Source organism: Pelecanus crispus, chromosome 9 (genome assembly GCF_030463565.1).
Source record: "Pelecanus crispus isolate bPelCri1 chromosome 9, bPelCri1.pri, whole genome shotgun sequence".
NCBI lineage: Eukaryota > Metazoa > Chordata > Aves > Pelecaniformes > Pelecanidae > Pelecanus > Pelecanus crispus.
The window spans coordinates 3,707,747-3,727,769 of record NC_134651.1 but is presented as its reverse complement, the minus strand read 5'-3'; positions in this window follow the sequence as shown (position 1 = coordinate 3,727,769).

The window sequence follows — 20,023 nt, the reverse complement described above, 5'->3', positions numbered from 1 at the left end:
ATCAGACACACATTAATGATTATTAGAACTGGGAAAATATGGGTTTCATCTCCAGTCTTTCAGAATTGTAAAAAAAAAAAAAAAGAAAAAAGTTGATAAAATGAAGAAAAACTTTTGACATTTCCATGGGAAAGTGTTGATCCTCCACAGAAATAAAAAAAGTGTCCAATTTCTGAAAGCAGTATTTAGGTTTTCTTCCAAGAAGGCATTTTCTATGGATATATTCATAGTAGTTTAAGTTCGGATTTCCATCAAAACTGAGCCCCAGTAATTAGGCAGAGATACTGAAATATTCCTGTCAGACATTTTCCATGATAACTACAGCAATACATCAAGTTAAATTCTCCTTAGGGCACATATATTTTTTTAAAATGGAAATACACACAGAATGAGCTGAACCATTTTATTCAGCCTTCCAGTCTAGCCAATATGTAGGAAGACCTTTTATCCAGCCTGTACACTTGTTCATATATAATAGTTGCATCAACTGTATTTTTGCTAAGGAGTCATCTGAAATGTATTATAGGCTGCAAATGGATTCTGTGTAATTGGTCTAAAGGGGTTTATTATTTATTCTCTCATTTTTTATGTTTAACATGAGTTATCTGACTTTAATCTCTGCAGATCACACATAAAATTTTTAAAAATCAATTTTTCATTCTTCTTCATCCCCAGTAATCAATGACATTATTTTACCTTAGCTGGCAATTTTGCCAATGAGGCTTGAACCACGATAGGTCCCTGCTTATTTGTCCTGGTTTCGGCTGGGCTAGAGTTAATTTTCTCCCTAGTAGCAGGCACAGCGCTGTGGTTTGGATTTAGGATGAGAAGAATGCTGATCACACACTGATGGTTTAGTTGTTGCTCAGCACTGCTTATGCCAGTCAAGGACTTTGCAGCTTCCCCTGCTCTGCCAGGGGCACAAGAAGCTGGGAGGGGGCACAGCCAGGAGAGTTGATCCCAACTGGCCCAAGGGCTATTCCATCCCATACGGCGTCATGGGCAGTATAGAAACTGGGGGGGTTGGCCGGGGAGCAGCGATCGCTGCTGGGGAACTGGCTGGGCATCGGTCGGTGGGTGGTGAGCAATTGCATTGGGCATCACTTGCTTTGGATATTATTATTATATTGTTATTATTATTATTTTACTTTATTTTATTTCAATTATGAAACTGTTCTTATCTCAGCCCAGGAGTGTTTCTCACTCCCACTCCTCCGATTCTCTCCCCCATCCCATCGGGGCAGGGGAGTGAGTGAGCGGCTGCGTGGTGTTTAGTTGCTGGCTGGGGCTGAACCCTGACATTATTCCAGAAGACAAATAGCATGAATTTGTCTCGCTGTAACACCTGCGGTATCAAGCAGTAGGTAAGACCACCATACTGTGGCATGGCGCACAACACATCCTCTTAATTCTGCAATAGGACCTTATGACAAGCCTTACTCCCCAGGATATATGCGCTACCTGCTTAAGCTTGCATCAGCGGAGAATTTCCCATTGGTAACAAGCTGGATTTTCATTAAACAGAACAATGTTAGCTTTTTCAACACAGTCTTGTTTGACCGGAAATGTGGATCAGATCAAATCAAGAGTATTGTCAAAAAACCCAACAATTGTCTCATGAATTTTGACCAAACATATGTCTTGGGGTTTGTTTAGATTTTATTGCATATAGATAGATGACCAGAATTAATTGTCTTGTATTTTCAAAAATCAAAATCGAAGTCAGTATTCAAAGGGAACCATCTTAGAGGTGTTTTTTTTTCCTCCCCAACAGCAGCTGCCAACTTGCATACCACTAGCTATTAGTTGTAAAAATTTATGACAATAATAAAATGTTTAAGTCAGCCTTGCTTGTAGACTGCAACATAGGCTGGATAGCATGCAAATTAAATTCAGTGTAGTGACACATTAATAGTTATTCTGTAATGACTCCACCTATTAATCACGAACCAAATAGCGTCCCTGCTGTCTATTCTCTTCACATAGATGAAGTAACAGACATCAGTCTCAGCACCAGAAAGCCAAATCCCACTCAGTCTGTGTTCATCTGCATTTCTGTTATGCACTAAGGGGAAGAACAAACTCAGCAGATTAACCATACAATCAGCTCAGCAAGGGTTGCTGATGTGGTTGGCAGCTCGGATGTAGCTGCTCTCTGCTACGGTCAACAAACTGAGGAAAACCATATTTTCCACACAGACCCTGGAAATTGTTATGACATCTGAGTTTTGTTTGGGCATCTTCAACTAACAGCGTCCAGAGCCACTCGCGATCATTGCCGAGTGGTTCACCTGCTCGCTCTTCACACCCTCCTCTTGCTCTCCTGCCCCTTTACATCTGACTAAATGCATTTACGCTGATTGCACTATTAGGGAAGAAGGTGACCAGAGTGTGAGCTGAATAAGTATAATAATAAATATGATAAAAACTCTGCACTCACAAGGTAGAGCACCACGTGCCACGCTTAACCGTGCCAACAAATTAACATTAAACAGCTACCATTTAGCGAAATACATACGGCCTCCAGAAAACAAGCAGCAGACATACGCGCAGTATAATAATTATGCCAATAAGCCAAGACAACGTGACAAAACTTCTCTTTACTAACCATATCCTACAGACAGCTTTGGTTTAGAGCCAGGAGCTGCAACTGGATCCAGGCAAGTAGAGCCCAGTGCCCACTGACACCTCCACTCATGCTGGCAGGTCTTTACACTGAGACCCAGGAACAGTGTGCAGGACCAGAGAGAGATGTAGTTTGAAGGCAGCTTGTGAAGGAAGTGAAGGGAGGAGTGATGATCTGGTGGAAATATCTGGGCATTTAATCCTGGATGCATTTATTGCATTGTTTTATGGGTCAAATATCACCTAGTGACTCAGATGCTCTGAGTCATCCCAAAGTGCATCACACCATCGGCTGGTGGCCTGCAAGAAGCACCTTACGTAAGATGGAAATTTCACCTCCTTAAGCAACCTACACATTATAATTGGTCATGTTCTACTCTATTCATCAGAGACCTCTTGGTCACCTGATGCTGTATGAAGTTTCTACAGAATCAAATATTGCAGGATCATTTTTAATGCCCGAAGAGGTATATTTCTGTGGGACTGGGATATCTTTTAGACACTTAATTAACTCAAAGTTACTTTTCAGACTGTTTAGTTATTCTTGGAGGAATTTTCAGTGCTGTGAAATTATCCAAAGTAACAATTAGAAAAAACAAAATATTATTTCCATTTTAGGAAGCAAATCCCCAGGCAGGCAGGCAACTGACTAAATGTTCTTGCCTCTGTCTTAACATAATGAGGACACATTGATCATCTGCAACAGCTTACACAAAAGAGCTTTCTGTCCTCATGGCGTTGTAAAACCCCAAGCTGGATCAGATAGGAAAAAAAAAAATAAATAAATCATATTTAAAACCAAATCTTTGCTTCCCTCTGCACTCTGGTAGACAGTGAACAGCCTCATCTCTTGCACTATGTTTATTAGTGGTGGACTTGGTAGTGTTAGGTTAATGGTTGGACTGGATGATCTTAAAGGTCTTTTCCAACCAAAAGGATTCTATGATTCTCTATGATTCCTGAGTTCCTGCAGGAACTGCAACTTTGGCTATCTGGATCAACCATTGTCCTTAGCTGACAACAGGTTCTGAACTTCCAGGGCGCTCAGCCCCCCAGTTTTAACACCCACAGAGCAGGGTTTTGAGAAGCAGAAGGGATTACTCCGTTTTCCATGAGTGCTGCCAGCACTGCTCATACTACTAACAGCGAGAGAGGCCAGGTGAGCAGAAAACACAGAAAGGTAGATGAGGTGTGCAGTCACCTGGAGAGTCCGAGGGACCTGGAGCTCTTATCTGCTGCCCCGAGGCTGCCCACGATGGCTGGGCTGCAGGAGGCACTGTGCCATGGAGTGATGAAACACATCTCGGGGAGCTTCCACTCCTCAGCCCCAGCCTTCCAAAACCCCGGATGCCAGGAGCACTGCAGCTCCAAGCACTCAGAGGTGGGTGCAGGAGATTTCATCATTAATCCAAATACATAGTGCTGACAGTTTTCTGCCTTTAACTGCCTAGAACTGTTGATATTAGTATAACGATCATGTTTATATATTTATGAACCATTAATAAATCATTAAATGCTAATTATATTTCCTTTATTTTTCTTCCATTAGAGCTGCTCCCCTTGCTGGTCTTTATTGATGTGAATATTTCCAAACCACAAGCACATTCAAAATAACTATTCCATAAAGAATGACTTCTAAATCATTTACAACTAACAAATGCTCTTAGCTATGTTAGCAGACAGCATCCGTTTATTTAAATGATATAAGAGGACTCATTAATCTAGAATACACAATAATATAACCAGCCAGTGGCATGCCATAGGTCAGAAAATGCTGTTTGCAGCCTTAACAAGGACCAACCAGGAAGATCCTATCTTGTGCCATTAAGTATTTATGCATAACGAGAGCTGTTAGAACTTCCAGCTTTTCACTGCTTGATATGTATTTTTAAAACTTGGAAAATGCTTATGACCATCTCATGGCTTCAGAAAAAGTGTCACAGCAGCCACTTTTCTTACCAGGAGACCATTGCTTCAACATTTGCTCACAGCAGCTTAATTTTGCCTCTGCACTGGAGCCCCTGGGAGCACAGGATCGCCAAAAAAAAAAAAAAAAAAAAAAAAAAAAAAAAAAAAAAAAAAAGATGGGGGGGGAAGTTTTTCTTGACCCCAGAAAGACTCTCCACCAACCAGGGTTCTCCCTCATCTAAAAAAAAAAAAAAACAAAAACCTCACAAACCTTTGTTGGCAGTAACAAAACAAGATTTTGACTCAGTGGAGCCAATGTGATGCTGTAATTCATTTTGGCTGCCGGTTTACCTAGGCTGATGAAAACACTGAAAATGTTTCAAGCTGATTTTTTGCAAGGCCAGTATTTGCTGCTGTTTCGTAGTGAGCTCATTCTAACATTTCATAATGGAGGCACCTAAGGAGAAAAAGGAATGTTATATTCTCTTCCATTTTTAAAGAGCTAATAAAACTCTTTCAGTTACTGTATTTCAGATATTATAGATGATATTTTCTGTCAGGAAAATACAAAGCCAGGACTTTTTCATAAATTCAGATGTGAATACCAGCTATATGACGACTTCATGGCTGATATGAGCAAATGGCTCTTTCTCAACCTTCAAAAACGGCGTGAACACTTCTTTAATTTATGAGAGAAGCTCTTGGGAGTGCCAGCATACCTAGTGGTTTGGTGGCATTTTGCACAGGACCCCCAGTTTCCAGTGGGTTATAACTTGACCATTTGAAACCGTATCAAATAGGAGACTTTGCGCTTGCGTTGTCAGCTACAACAGATCCACATTCCTCCATGACAACTCACTGCAAATCAGCTATCTGTACTCATTGCAAGTCTCTATATGCAAATAAAAAGGATTAGGTCTCTAAAAAGTAGTTTCTCCTCCTGTGTGCTCCATTTATTTTTGTATTAGCAAACTATGACATGACAATACTTAACGTATATGAAATACCTACTGAACGTTGTCAGAGCAGATGTGGAGCTACTGTAGCGATGCTTTTTGTGAGGGGCTCCACTCATACCAGGTGTTACTTTAAGAGGAAGAAGCTTTGTATGGAAGCTACTGTATGGAAGAAGCTTTAGCTGCTCTTTGGTTGAAGCACCATGCCTTGTTTTGACATGGCTATAGTTTCATAGCCTGGCTCATGCATTTTCAGCACAGCTCAGCCAGCAGAATTAAGTCCAAAGTTAATCTGGCAGATTTCCCACGTAGATAAGCATTTCAGAAAAATCCCACTGCACTATAGCTATTTTTCCCCTCTTTTGGTATTATTCAGACTTGGATTTCCCAAGTAGATAAACATTTCAGAAAAATCCCACTGCACTATAGCTATTTCCCCCCTGCCCTTGCCTTTTGGTGTTACTCAGACATCCAGGTTTCTATAGCGTTACTGTATGGAGTGGCTCAGCGAAGACCTTCATGTGGTGGCCCTCAATACCACCTTCGCTTGTCCCCATTAAACAAGGAAAAATTAGAACAAGCCCAGGTCCTTTCGGAAATCCCACCTTCCTTGCACTCAAGGTGGACAAACAGTATTCTCAGTTTCAGCTTTTGTGATTTATACCTCAGAAAAAAACCTCGAGACAGACAAAAGATTACAGCTTGTTGAGAAACCCATACTTGACTTGTCTTGCACTGAGCAGACATACACCTAAATTAATAAACTGCATAGTTCAGCCATGTTTTGAAGGCTCATATGGTAACGTAAGCCCAAATTGGAAAAAGTTTTGTCATGAGTATTAGTTAACATTAGCTATTATAAATGCTAAGTTCTTCTTCTACACCTGGTTCACTCACTTAAAGGGAAAGGTTCAGGCAAATTCACCCAGAAAGCAGTTGATTGTGTTCCATTACAAACTTGTGCTGCTGCTTCTTCCTAAAATATATTACCCCATAGTATGATTTAAAAAAAAAAAAAGTCTGTACTCTTGTAATTGCCTAAATTAGGACCTCTTGTAAACATGACCTTAAATGCCACTGGTAGTAATGAGGTTACACACCCCCTGTATCACGTCCCTTTCTGCAACGGCACCGTTTCTAGCACGGTCGCGGAAGGATGGGGATGGGTGGCGGACCATGGTAGTCGTGGTCCAGGGACAGACCCTGGGAAGCAGCAATGAGACCAGAAGAATCTCTCTCACAATACTGCCCTGTTTGTTTTGAAGACTTCTGTCAGGACATTGCTGGAAAAAGTGACAAAATATGATGCTGTCACACAGGTCACTGAACGCCATCAGATATTGCATTAATTTCCATCCAGTGCCAAAATCTGAGCTAGAAACCCCGAGCAGTAAGGTTGGGTGTGCAAGGGCAATGCTGAGCCATCCAGTCACGGATACATTTGCAATCGGGAGATAAGGTCAGCTTGAAGGCAGAGTTTCCGAGTGATAGATCTATTTCTCCTTCCAAACCTTTTTTTAAAATGAAAATGTAAATCTCTGACTGACAAGATGCTTTGCACTGGTTAAAAATGAAAACCCTTTTTCATCCCCAAACACACAATTTTCTGCTCATAGAGATCCCATCTTTAATTACCAGCTGCTGCAAATGATTTTCTTACGATCATTAACTGTCAAATCCTGAAACAGCGTATCTCTTATTGCCCTCAGTGTTCAAATACTCCACCTGTTTCTAATTAGTCAAACTACCCAAGCCTACCTACAATAAGGCTATTCAGATCATATACTTGCAGCTGCTAAATGCTTCAGTTTTACAATGTAAGCCAACCATATTTTTATTATTAAATGATATCAACTGTCCCCACTACAACTGTGACTGAAGTAGGAGACATTAAAAACAAAGCATTTTTAATGAGATAACAGCACAGTCATTGCTAATGATGATTACTTGCATTATCCTTGCAATCATTTTTAATGAACGCTCACGAGCACAAACTCTCCACTAGCTCAACTTGCCCAAGTTAATCTCATCAAAATAATAAACAGGATTTAATAAATTACCATGACCTCACTCAGCATAATTTTACTCACTGCTTTATCATTAGGATTATTTACTGCAGCTGTTACGATTTTTTTTTTTCCCAGACTTTGATACCACTTCACAGTTAAAATACCCATTCTTTTGGGTGTGTATATTACTTTTTTCTTAACCCATAAAATAGTTCTGTTATCCCAGAATATAAGTAAGGTTTGCTAATGGCTTATAACATCAGTTAAACTGGAACCAAGAAGCATTTCGCACCTCCAGCCTTTCAAGGGGATCTGCTCAGATCCAAGTGCTCCTGTGGCACGGACCTATTTGCACTCACTTGCAAGTGAGTAACGTGAAAATATCCAGTCCCAAAACTGTCTGACTTACAGATGTTAGCAGCTTGTCTAGATAGCTATTTTAGGAACGATATAAACCACAGGTATATGTCATAGCAATATGAATGCTCCTTTTGTGATGTCTGAAAAGCTTCTGTAATCTGGAGGTAATGGGAAGAGAGGATATAAGCTGTGTTTATTCAAGTGATGGCACATGGTTTTGTTCACACATGAGAAACTCAGTGATTTAAGTCTCCTTACATCATATGTAAAAAAAGAAAGTTTGTAAAACAAAACAAAAAAAAAATGCCCCTGAAGACAGTCTGTAAGCAACAAATTTTGAGTTTAAGTATCCTGACAACAAGTCAAACTTGTTTGAGTGAGCCTTGCCGCACCAGTACAAATTACAATTACCCTAAGTTCAAAGACAGTGGAATTATCACATATAAATCCCCAGGAAGTTCAGAATCTGGGGCTTTAATTAGAATATAGGCATTAATAATATTAGTACTAGCTACAGAAAAGAAGCAAATGACTCATGAAAATATCATATGTAAAATCCAAGATATATGACTTTGTGCCTCCATACTTTAAGCTTTTTGAATTTCTCCCAAATGAACAGAATTTCACAACGAGCTGTTTAGCATGTAGATTACTCTGCAGTGAAACATAAAACATTTCACACCTTTCAGAGCCGCTGATTGCAGATACCAGGACAAGAATTGTGCAAATGAAACAAGCTGATGTCCTAGTGAACTGTGGATCTACAGGATGTTTAATTTAGAATGAAATCCATATCCAGCAAAGAATAGAAACTGTAACTTTTAGTTCTATACATAATTTATAGCAACCTTAAAGCATTTGCAACATCTGAAATTAAATAGGAAACAAAATTATTCCCTGAAGGTGTTGGGGTTGATGTAGGAAATGCATTTAAAAATAAGTACACAAATAGTTCATACTGTTATTGTGCGTATTACTCAGCAGATCTCGTTACAGGTCCCTTGCCACATTTCTCAAGATATTACCTTAAGCCTCCTGAGCTTAAGCTACCTTAATGCCTCCAGCATGCTCCCAGCTACCCCTTAGAGGGGCTTTCTTCGTGTGGCAAATTGTTTCCCGTGTCATAAATCTATTAAAAAAAAAATACCCACACTAGGCTTTTACCAGTGCTGAAGGCTAGGGTAAAGCTTTCACGCTCACGCTATTTTTTTGTTGTTGTTGTTGCTGTTGTTTCTTTGGGTTTTGGGTTGGTTTGTTTGTTTTAAGTGCAGAAACTAAATCTGCCGTAATTGTAGAGTAAAAATCTTAATTTGTACTCTGTATATTCTAGATGTTCCCTTTCCATTGAGCCCTGCCTCAGCTAACCCTCAGAATTTTAGGTAATATACTGATGCTCTCGGGTCCCAGCCTGATATTTCTCCTTGCAAAAGCAGAAACCAGCGGACACTTGCAACCTTTTGAAGCTGCTGTCAGGAAAGCAACGGGCACCTGCAGAGCTGGGCAGCGTTTTCAGCACACCCCTCAGCTGCAGAGATAGAGAACACGTCTCAGCTTTGGGCTGGCAAATGCTTCCGGCCCTCAAAAGTGACAAAAGATGGGAATTCAGGAAGTGGAAAGAATGTATCGCCAGTTATCGTGGAAGGTCTAGCACAGGAGGGACGGGCAATCTTAGCAGCAGAGCATTGTACCAGGCTCATACTTTATTAGCTTTCACTTCCTACTGAAGTGACATTTTAGTAGCGCCAAATAGTTCATTAATTCACCCCATGAATTATTATTGCATGAAAATACTTGCCCAGAAACAAGTTTTGATCCTGATGAGAGCCTGTATTGACACAGAAAAGTTAAATGGAAATGCTATTGTCATAAAATATCAGCGTGAAACTAATCGCACTGCAGCTATCAGTGACATACAGGGGGATTTATTTCAGTATAGCCAAATTTCAAGGCCATGGAGCAGGGTTGGGTTTGGGAATTTTTTTGGTCAACATCATTTTTATATTAGACTTCTGTCTAATCTGCCTCCACATTACATGATCAGCTGCAGTATTTAACAGCTATGTTCGCTGGAAGAGTTCAGCTTTATGAACTTGAGAATGTAAGTCATTAATCATTAATTAGAAAACTAACTGCAGAACCAATACCATCATGTTGACATATTATATTGTTAGAAGAATCACGAAACCACAGCGTAAGCAATAAGTGGACCGAATTACTTAAGAAGTTGCTCGATAGGATGGGTTATCTGTTCAGACAAAAACATCTGATTTAGAATTGACAATCTGGTTTGAAACAAAGTGGGGCAAAACGATGGCTGTGGCTTGGCAGAGCGCAGCTCTGACAGGCAGAAGGGTTGGAAGGAGCCCGGGTGGGATGGGAGGTGGGCATCATGTCAAGGTGCCTCGTCCAGGAGGGCAGATCAAGCCCTGACACCCCAAAGCCAACCCAAGCAACAGCCACAGCTTTATTCGTCGTCGTCCCTTTCATGCCATTGTACCACTCGTGTTATAATAGCGTGTCCAGTGTAGGTACCTAGGGAAGCTTTTGCAACCCTCCTCCCCATGTAAAGCTCATTCTGGAAGCTTAATTTGAGTCCTACCCATGTCAAAGGCAAGACTTGTGCTGGCTGCGGGAGAAAAAAATTAAGACAATTAAAAAAAAAAAAACCTCAGCCTCAGGTAGGAGAAAGGTCTCGGAGCTCTGGAAGCAGAATTTAAAGACTTCCTTTATCTGGGGGTTTTGTCCCTCACAGAGTCTCAATTTGTTCTTCCTTGATTGTTTTCTAACTTTTTCAATTATCTTGGGGGGCATCAATTTGTTTTCAAAGTCAGCCATTAATTTAAAACAACACTTTTAGCAATCCTACTTGTTTCTTTCTGAAGGTCTTTTTAATGGCATAAGCATCTGCATAGCCCATCAATCTTCCCCCTCTGATATCTTGAGAGCTATCTGTGTCATTATATAAGGGCTGCTTCAAGAGCATTTATTAATTCAAAAGATTCAGATATCTCATTATGCGTTACCTGGAGAACATCTTACTGACTGGGGACACATACTTAAACTTTTGCTACAAGTGTCTCCAACTTCACGTTTTCCTCTCACACATACGCAACAGAAATACACACGCAGCCCCCAGAAACCCTCAGATAGAATGTAAATAATTGTAAATAATACTGATTAACAGTAATATCACTGTACTCAGGGGAGTAACATGCCGTAGGAGTGAGTACTATATAGGGGCATGCTCTTGTGACTCTGGTATGGATAAAGAAAATAATTTCTTTGTCTACATTTGTGTTCTGTGAAATACTACACTGCTAAATTCAGATATTAATCGATATCATCCAGGTAATCCACCCTACACACACTTCATGGCTGCTTTTTGTTACTGGGCAAAGATTTGCTGGAAGGAATGGAAAAAGGAGACCTTGGAGCCCTCTCCAAGGCATGGACATGGCCACTCTCCTCTCACTCCATTTTCTCTACCCAGCAAAGAAGTAGATATTTGCAGATATCCTACCTGTCCTTGTTACCAAAAGAATAAAAATCTAAAATTTGAGAATACAAATCAGCAGGAAGTTAGCAACCTGAAAGACTCAAAATTTCCAAAATGGTGCCAGGGAGACTTCCCCCCACCCCAAAAACATCGAGGTCCCCATGGTTTCTGCTGCCCATGAGTAAAACCATTATAGCTGCTCTTCAAGGGCCCCACCCTGACCTGAGCAGCACCATCTCGCACAGCTCTCAGACCCAGCCACTAGAACCTTCTGCCATGCTTTGAAAGCCGGGCTACTTGCAAAGGCTTTGCTTTTCACCCATCCTCAAGCTGGGGCCAGGCAGTCCCGCAGCAAGACAGAACCTTGGAGAAGACAATATTGTCACTTGAAATAATAACCGGTAGCTTGAAAAAATTTCTTCAGCTTTCTTCCCAATGAAGACAGATGTGCTCTCTAAGCGCACTGAGCAACGGCGAATACGACACGCTGATTTTGTGTTCAGCTTAAGCACTGTCTGGATTTCCAGACTATTTACACTTTCCTGTAGGAGTTCTTAACACAACCAAAAACTAAGAGTATTGGTAAGAGTCCAACAGGGTTTTTTTGTTTGGGCTTTTTTTTTTTTTTTTTAATTTATTTTTTAAATCTTTTAAACATTCATGAGCTGACACAACTGTCTAGGGAAGAACTTCATTGAATGCTTGGGATGTTTCTGATCTGCTATGAATTGTTCCCAGACATTACACACTACTCCTTAAAATTACTGTGGAAAAACAGTCTTAAAGTTTGCAGAGCCCACTCCAACCGCACTGTCTCCTCAAGTGCCAAATGAAACAGTTCATTACTAATTCAGTAACTAACTACAGCATCTTTGTAAGACCTACCAGTTGTGGTAGTAAGGTAATGGAAAGAACTGAAAGAGGAAGAGGAGGGGAAAAAAGATTTCTACCATCCACTCATTAGAGTTACTGCTGCAATATGCCAGAAGTTGCTGATTAAAAAAATTATTATTAAAATAGAATAAAAATGTAAGAGGTTATATCAGAGAAAGCAATACAGAAGGAAAGCATTGTACCTTAAAAACCACAAAGTATTAAACAGCAGATGGAAGAGATGAGGAGGGTAGTCAGACATCTGAATGCATTGAAATTATATATTGGAAGCGCAACACCCGCATTCTTTAGCTTCACTGAGCCTTGTGAATATTATCTAAATTTTTGGCCTTTTTTGTTATAATAAACATAAGGAACATCCATTAGGATACGCTACATTTTTGATGATAGTTGTGGAGAGAGTATTACTGATAACTAGCAAATCAAAGAGACATTTCCTGGTTGGCTTCCCACATTGGTTAGTCTGTAAAGGTCAATAACTGAACTCAAAACTGAAAATTAACATTTAAGAGTTGTTTACAATTGTATTTTAATTAAAGACAGTAGGCTGCAGATGATTAACTGTACCTAATCACATATTGTGATTCCAAGGAAAGCCTGGCTCATAAAAAATAAATAAGTTCTTTATTTTTTAAAAAAAGGTTCCAGATGAGGTCCAGAGTAATAGCCCAATTCTGTGACCTTACCATGAAGGTCATTATATCTGAGCGGCATGCCTGTATTAATAACATAACAATTTGGGATATAAGTATTAGAGCATCATATTCCATACTCTGTTACAAAGACAGCATCAGATAGCCTGCATTGTAGAAGAATTACAACATTTAAAGATGGCACATTTAAATAAATAGTTGGATCCATACACATTTTATTTAAATCAGTGCTTCTTTGCCCGCTGCAGCAATGCAATACAGTGTCACTTTGAGAAGTGCTTGTAAAATAAGCACATTAACCAAGTTTTTCATGTTATATTCCAGAAGTACTGAAAAATTATTACAACTTACCTTCTCTGTCCCAGGCCAAAAGCTGTTATTTGTGCTAAGTGAAACGAACCCTACATTCTTCATATCACTGCCATTTTTCAACCATAAAATACCAGCTCACAGTTAAAGCTGGAAGCACAGAACTCAGCATGAACCCTTCCTGCCTTTACATCAAACTTCCCTTCACCTCAAGGACTAATTATTAGGCTTCCCTTTAATTTCTGACTACATTAAAGAAATTTAATTAGGCCAATATTGAAAGCAGCTGAAAATGTAGAGCCTTTCTTTGCAGTTTTGCTTGCACTAACGTTAACTGATTACCAATGAGTTGCATTTTGTTGTCTAAATCACCACAGTGAGTTGTAATCAGTGACATTAGTACCAGATTAATTTGAGCTAATTTGGGGTCAGATTCTGCTTCCCCTTACATGGTGGTGAATAGAATTAACACCACAGAGAGCAGCAGAAGTTCCCCTGAACGTGTCTTGGTATAATGGAGATGGGGATCTTGCTCTTATTACTAGACTCTAAAGTACTACCGCCTGGGTGCTTGCTTAGCAGCTGGGAAACACAGAGCAAATTAAAGGGTCTCAGACTTCCCCATAGAGGCAATTCTGCAGGAAAATGATAATTTTAGACTTTTTCAAAAGCAGCATCCTGCAGCAGATACAGTGTGCTGACAATCACTTGATACAATTAAATTTGCAATGGGGATGAGTCTTGAAACATTAGAGTTTTATTTTATTTTAAAGTTGCATCTATCCTTCAGAGGAAAAAAAAAAAGTCATGCAGATGTTAGTGTTTGCATTATGTGAACGTTTCCAGTCAGCGCCACTTAAAGAAGCATTTTTAGCAGAAGTTGGTTTCCTGCCCAGAATATGGTCGTGCAGAAATCATACAAATCATTGTCGAGTGCATGCTTTTGTTCCTGTGCAAGCGCTCTGAATTAAACCCATTGCTGAATAATGAGGAACCTGCCACATCATTTCCTTGCTCTTGTGAAGCTCAGTGTCCCTTGTCTTCATATTTCCAGCCTGTTCCCTTCAGGTTTTTTATTTTCTAATCAAATTGCTATAGGGCTGGACTGCAGATGGGAAAAGCTCAGAACTGACATAATTATTGTAATGCATTCAGGTACCTAATGAAAACAAATCTATCAGCAGTTCCATTCCCCACTTCTGCCTGGGGGATTTCTCAGAGCTGTGTGATTTGTTTTTCTGTTTGGGGAAAATGTTCACTTTTCTGATCATGAGTTTGGACAAAATAATCACCATCTCAGAAAAATCATTACATATACAGGAAAACAAGCATGATTAGGTTAATCAGAGCATTTGTGCTCAATGTCCAAGTGGAGACCAGTGACAAGTGGCATTCCTCAGGGGCTGATATTGGGACCAGCGTTGTTTAACATCTTTGTCGACAACATGGACAGTGGGACTGAGTGCACCCTCAGCGAGTTTGCTGATGACACCAAGCTGTGTGGTGCGGTCAACATGCTGGAGGGAAGCGATGCCATCCAGAGGGACCTTGACAGGCTTCAGAGGTGGACCCGTGCCAACCTCATGAAGTTCAACGAGGCCAAGTGCAAGGTCCTGCACATGGGTTGGGGCAATCCCAAGCACAAATACAGGCTGGGCAGAGAATGGATTGAGAGCAGCCCTGTGGAGAAGGACTTGGGCGTGTTGGTTGAGGAGAAGCTCAACATGACCCGGCAATGCACACTTGCAGCCCAGAAAGCCAACTGTATCCTAGGCTGCATTACACACTTTGTTAAGTGTGACCAGCAGGTCGAGGGAGATGATTCTCCCCCTCTACTCCACTCTCATGAGACCCTACCTGGAGCAGAGTGTTCAGCTCTGGGGGTCCCAACATAAGAAGGACATGGACCTGTTGGAGCGAGTCCAGAGGAGGCCATGAAGATAATCCGAGGTCTGGAGCACCTGAAGACAGGCTGAGAGAGTTGGGGTTGTTCAGCCTGAAGAAGAGAAGGCTCTGGGGAGACCTTATAGCAGCCTTCCAGTGCCTGAAGAGGGCCTACCAGAAAGCTGGAGAGGGACTTTTGATAAGGGCGTTTAGTGACAGGACAAGGGGTGATGGCTTTTAACTGAAAGAGGGTAGATTGAGATTAGATAGAAGGAAGAAATTCTTCACTATGAGGGTGGTGAGGCACTGGAACAGGTTGCCAAGAGAAGCTGTGGATGCCCCATCCCTGGAAGTGTTCAGGGCCAGGTTGGATGGGGCTTTGAGCAACCTGGTCTAGTGGAAGGTGTCCCTGCCCATGGCGAGGGGCTTGGAACTAGATGATCTTTAAGGTCCCTTCCAACCCAAACCATTCTATGATTCTATGCTGATTTGGAAATGCTGCTTTTTTTTTTTTTTTTTTTTTTTTTTTTTTTGCTGCAATGATGCTTCCAAAGAAAATTATTACTACTTCAAGGAAGAGAAATCTTTCCATTGTGAAATTGTCAAAACCAGCAACATGGGTATTCAGGCAGCTTCAAATTCTTCTTTGCAGAGTGCTCAGTGGTCCCACTCTTCCCACAAACCCTTCCTGTTTCTCCCTTTACAGAATATAAACTTGTGCAAATCAGTTCATTTTCCTGCACACATACAGACACATTTTTCCTACCATACTCACTGATCAGGAGAGTACAACTTGGTGCTAACAGAGGCCACCAGCTTGTGATGTGCGGAGGGCCACATTGAGGGGGACAGAGACCCTCGAAAACCCCCCCACATGACTTGAAGTGTAGGGATATTGGGGAAGGGATGAACTCTGCCCTTATAGACACCAAGATAATAAGCTTTATGATTATTTAGGTTTACTTGAGCATATGCATTGCTTCAAAAGCCTGTTACTTTATGGGAAAAAAAAGTAAAAGACAAGCTCCTATGGCATTAGGAAACAATGTCATGAAGACAAGAAGAAAAAAAGTTATTTTTTCTTGTTGAAATATGGACGTAATTTAAAATTTTCTCATAACCAAAGCCTGAGAGTACATTTCATAAGAATACTTTTTATTCCATTAAAGATATCCATATGCTCGTACACACTGATGCTTGAAATCAATGGTTTGGGATGTTATTACGTCGCAACAGCTGTTTGTTACTTTTCATTAAAAAGGGACAGACGGTGGCAATAACACTTTTAGGGGGAAAAAAAAACTAAAACCTGGAGGATATTTTGATAACCATGCTTATCAGGTATTTTGTTTCTAGAAATGAAAGTTTTATGACAAAGCATCACACCTGTGGAATTTGAGATGCGGAAATCTTTCCTTCTCCTAGTTCTTTGTTACAACCGTAGCCATCGTGCACTGTGATAGTCAATATGGGACCACTGTATTTGATGAAGGGCACTGTTACTGCAACAGAAGAGAGGTGTTACAAGACCATCATCACGGGATGGAGCCTGGAGCCATGTGTCCTGGGAAACTCAATCTTTGTCTTTGCAGGTGGGTTGGGAAAAAACCAGCCACAGGTGCTCCAGTTTTGCAAGATATTGGGAATTGCCTGACATTAGGCATCGAGAGCATTGCAGCTGCCCAGCCACATCACATGCTAGTCCAGTGGCCAAAGAAAAGGTTACAGTCAGTAAAAACATCCTCTGGCTTTAGGTAGGCCCAGGATTTCTTCTGCAAAAGGGTTAAAGTTGTTTGAGGGGTTTTTTGTGTTTTTTAAAATACTAGTTACGGTTGCTAAAACATCTGACGTACAGTAATAAAAGAATATAGAAAGCATGGTCCCCTCTCATTTCCAGAAAGCAATGCAGCCTTTACAAAGTTTTCAGTAATATTTTCAGTTCTGCTATTATACTTCAGAGTCTTACAGTAATTTGCATTATACATGCTTTGTGGGCTTTTCACAGAAGTAGGCATGGAAGTGAATACTGGGGCTCTCCTTTTGTTCAGGGAGTGAAAAGACGTGCTGAAGCTTGTTGAAGTCCCTGAATACGTAGCTTTTCAGACGTACACTGCATTTATGCAATTCAGGCTCTTTCCAATAAGAACCAATGAGCGCTCTTTAAATATGAACTTGAAGGAAATATTGAGAAGGAGAGAAGATGGTAACTGAGACTAGATTAAAAGATGATGAAAAGGACATGGTCTCAGAACAATTGGAAATTAGAGCTCCAACAGCAGTGAAAGGGCAGCGCCAGGGGAGGAAGGTCACAGCCACATGAGGTGCAACGGGACAACCCAGGCGTGCAAGGGCTCCTGGCCATGGCAGCTTGCTCTGGCTCTACAAACACTTTTGCAAAACTGAAAACAGATTTCACACTAGGCCATAAACTCAGAAGGGTTCTAGATTCACCAAGGCAGATCTCGCCAATTGTGAGCTCACCTGGAACAAGGGGTCTTTTCTTGTTTCGGGGTGAGGTTTTTTAGCAGGGAGTGGGAGATAGGGCAGGGATGACTTCTCATGTCCTAGTAGTGACCTAATACCTTTTTTTCCCTTTTCTTTTTCTTTTTTTTTTCTTTTTTTTATGAGCATTTTTCTTTCTTTGGGATTTTGCAAGAGTTTAGTGACCTATTCTCCTCTCTGGAATAGGTCAGAAACCTTCTTGGCAGCAGAGCATCTAAGAAACAGAGCTGCCTTTCCACATCCCAGACCAACAGAAGCCAAAAGAGTCCCTGCCCTCAGCTTCTGTCTCCATACTGAGCTTTTATTGAAGCTATGCTTTGTTATATCTGCCTTAAATTATTAGGCTCCTTTGCTTCTAGACTGGTCATCTTTTCAAAGATACTCACCGAATAGTGAACTGGTGTACAAGTTGGCCACTGAACTCCAAAAAGCCGTACTGAATTTGATGTTTCTAATAGGAGGTATCAGCAGCAAGGGCCACTTTTGTCTAATCATTGCATTTTGCAGAGCTGTAATGTTAAAACAAACTGTTTTTTCCATGTGCATTGCCCATTTACAGACTCTTCCAGCAAGAATGCAGGCTGCGCTTTTGCACTGGATGCCAAATATCATTGATTATTCAGTTTTTGGAAAATATTCATAAACATTAGGAAATAGGAGATAACTCTTTGATGCTATATTGAAATAACAAAATATATCAACAGTCCTCAGGAGCACAATTTTTTTTGCCAAGACTCAAAGCAGCAAATCCAAAAACATGTTAATGTTGCCTACTCTTCCTCCACAGTTCTCTAAACCATTGGGAAAGACATTGCTAACACCTGCCAAGGACTGAAAAAATCTGAAATTTATCACTGCCCTCCAGCAAACCCTTTGTTACAGGAACTACAAATAAACTTGGCAACATTTCTTGAAATTAGGTCACTGAGTCCCACCAGGCAGGTGGCCACAGAAGAGTTTGACTTGCACAGGATCCTGGAAAGAGAAATGGGCCTGGGACATCTAAATTCAAGCATCCAAACCCAAAGTTAAATACTGAGACCACTTGGGAAGGTGGATGGGTTGGTATTTGGACCAGAAATCAGACCCAAATGTTAGGTCTCCATTTTGGGAAGGTTGAACCAAGCATCGTAGTACTTTTCCTGGTCTGAGCACATTTAAAATGTAACATCAGACATTCTGACATAAAATCCTTCTCTCACTAGGATTTTGTATTTTTAATGGATAGCCATGAAGTCCATGCATGTTACATTATGTGTTCTTTTTATTTACATTGTGAATTTGAGGATAGGATGGTAGAGTTAGAAAGAGAAGCCTGGACTGACTTCCAGGGCTATATTTTGCTGTAACCAATATACGTGTGCTGGTTTTGGCTGGGACAGAGTTCATTTTCTTCGCAGTAGCGAGCATGGGGCTACAGTTTGGATTTGTGCTGCCAACAGCGCTGATCACCCAGGGATGTTTTGGTTCCTGCTGAGCAGCGCTGACCCAGAGCCAAGGCCTTTTCTGCTCCCCACCCCACCCCACAGCGAGCAGGCTGGGGGGCACGAGGAGCTGGGAGGGGACCCGGCCGGGACAGCTGAGCCCAGCTGCCCCAAGGGATGTCCCACACCCCATGGCCTCATGCTCAGCACACAGAGCTGGGGGGAGAAGGAAGGGGGGGACGTTGGGAGCGACGGCGTTTGTCTGCCCAAGTCAGCGTCAGGCGTGATGGAGCCCGGCTTTCCTGGGGATGGCTGAGCACCTGCCTGCCCACGGGAAGCAGGGAAGGAATTCTTTGGTTTGCTCTGCTTGCGTGCACAGCTTTTGCTTTCCCTATTCAACTGTCTTTATCTCAACCCACGAGTTTGTTCACTTTTACCCTTCCAACTCTCTCCCCCATCCCACCAGGGGAAGGAGTGAGCAGCCGTGTGAGGCTGAGTTGCCGACTGGGGTTAAACCACAACAATGTGTTCCTTACTCTTCATCCATAATTCGTGGGGGAGACAGGGTGAGAGCAGATAATATAGGAAGCATAAGGCTGTAGGAAAGTCCTGCAATTTTTCTATCTGTGAGAAGAATCAATTCTCCCTACTCTCACACGGAAAATGTTTATTACAGCAGAAGGCTGACAACCAGCATTTGCTAAGCAGAAAAAGCTCCTGTGCTGCTTTAGTGGGCAGGAGTATGTGTCTTCCATGAAAATATTACAAATAACCTAGAAATTCAACAACTGTACATTTCCAAAAGGAGACAACCTTGCATCTGTTAGTATGTTCTCAAACTGGAACTGTAGTGTCAGGAGCGATTTAAGAAAAGACTGTATTTTTTTCTTGAGCATGGCCAAAACCTGTAATTAACCATGGAAGTATTACACATGTTTATATACTGCCAGTTTTTATGATAGCTATATACTAAAGCTGTATACTTGCTCACTTTTCTAATTAT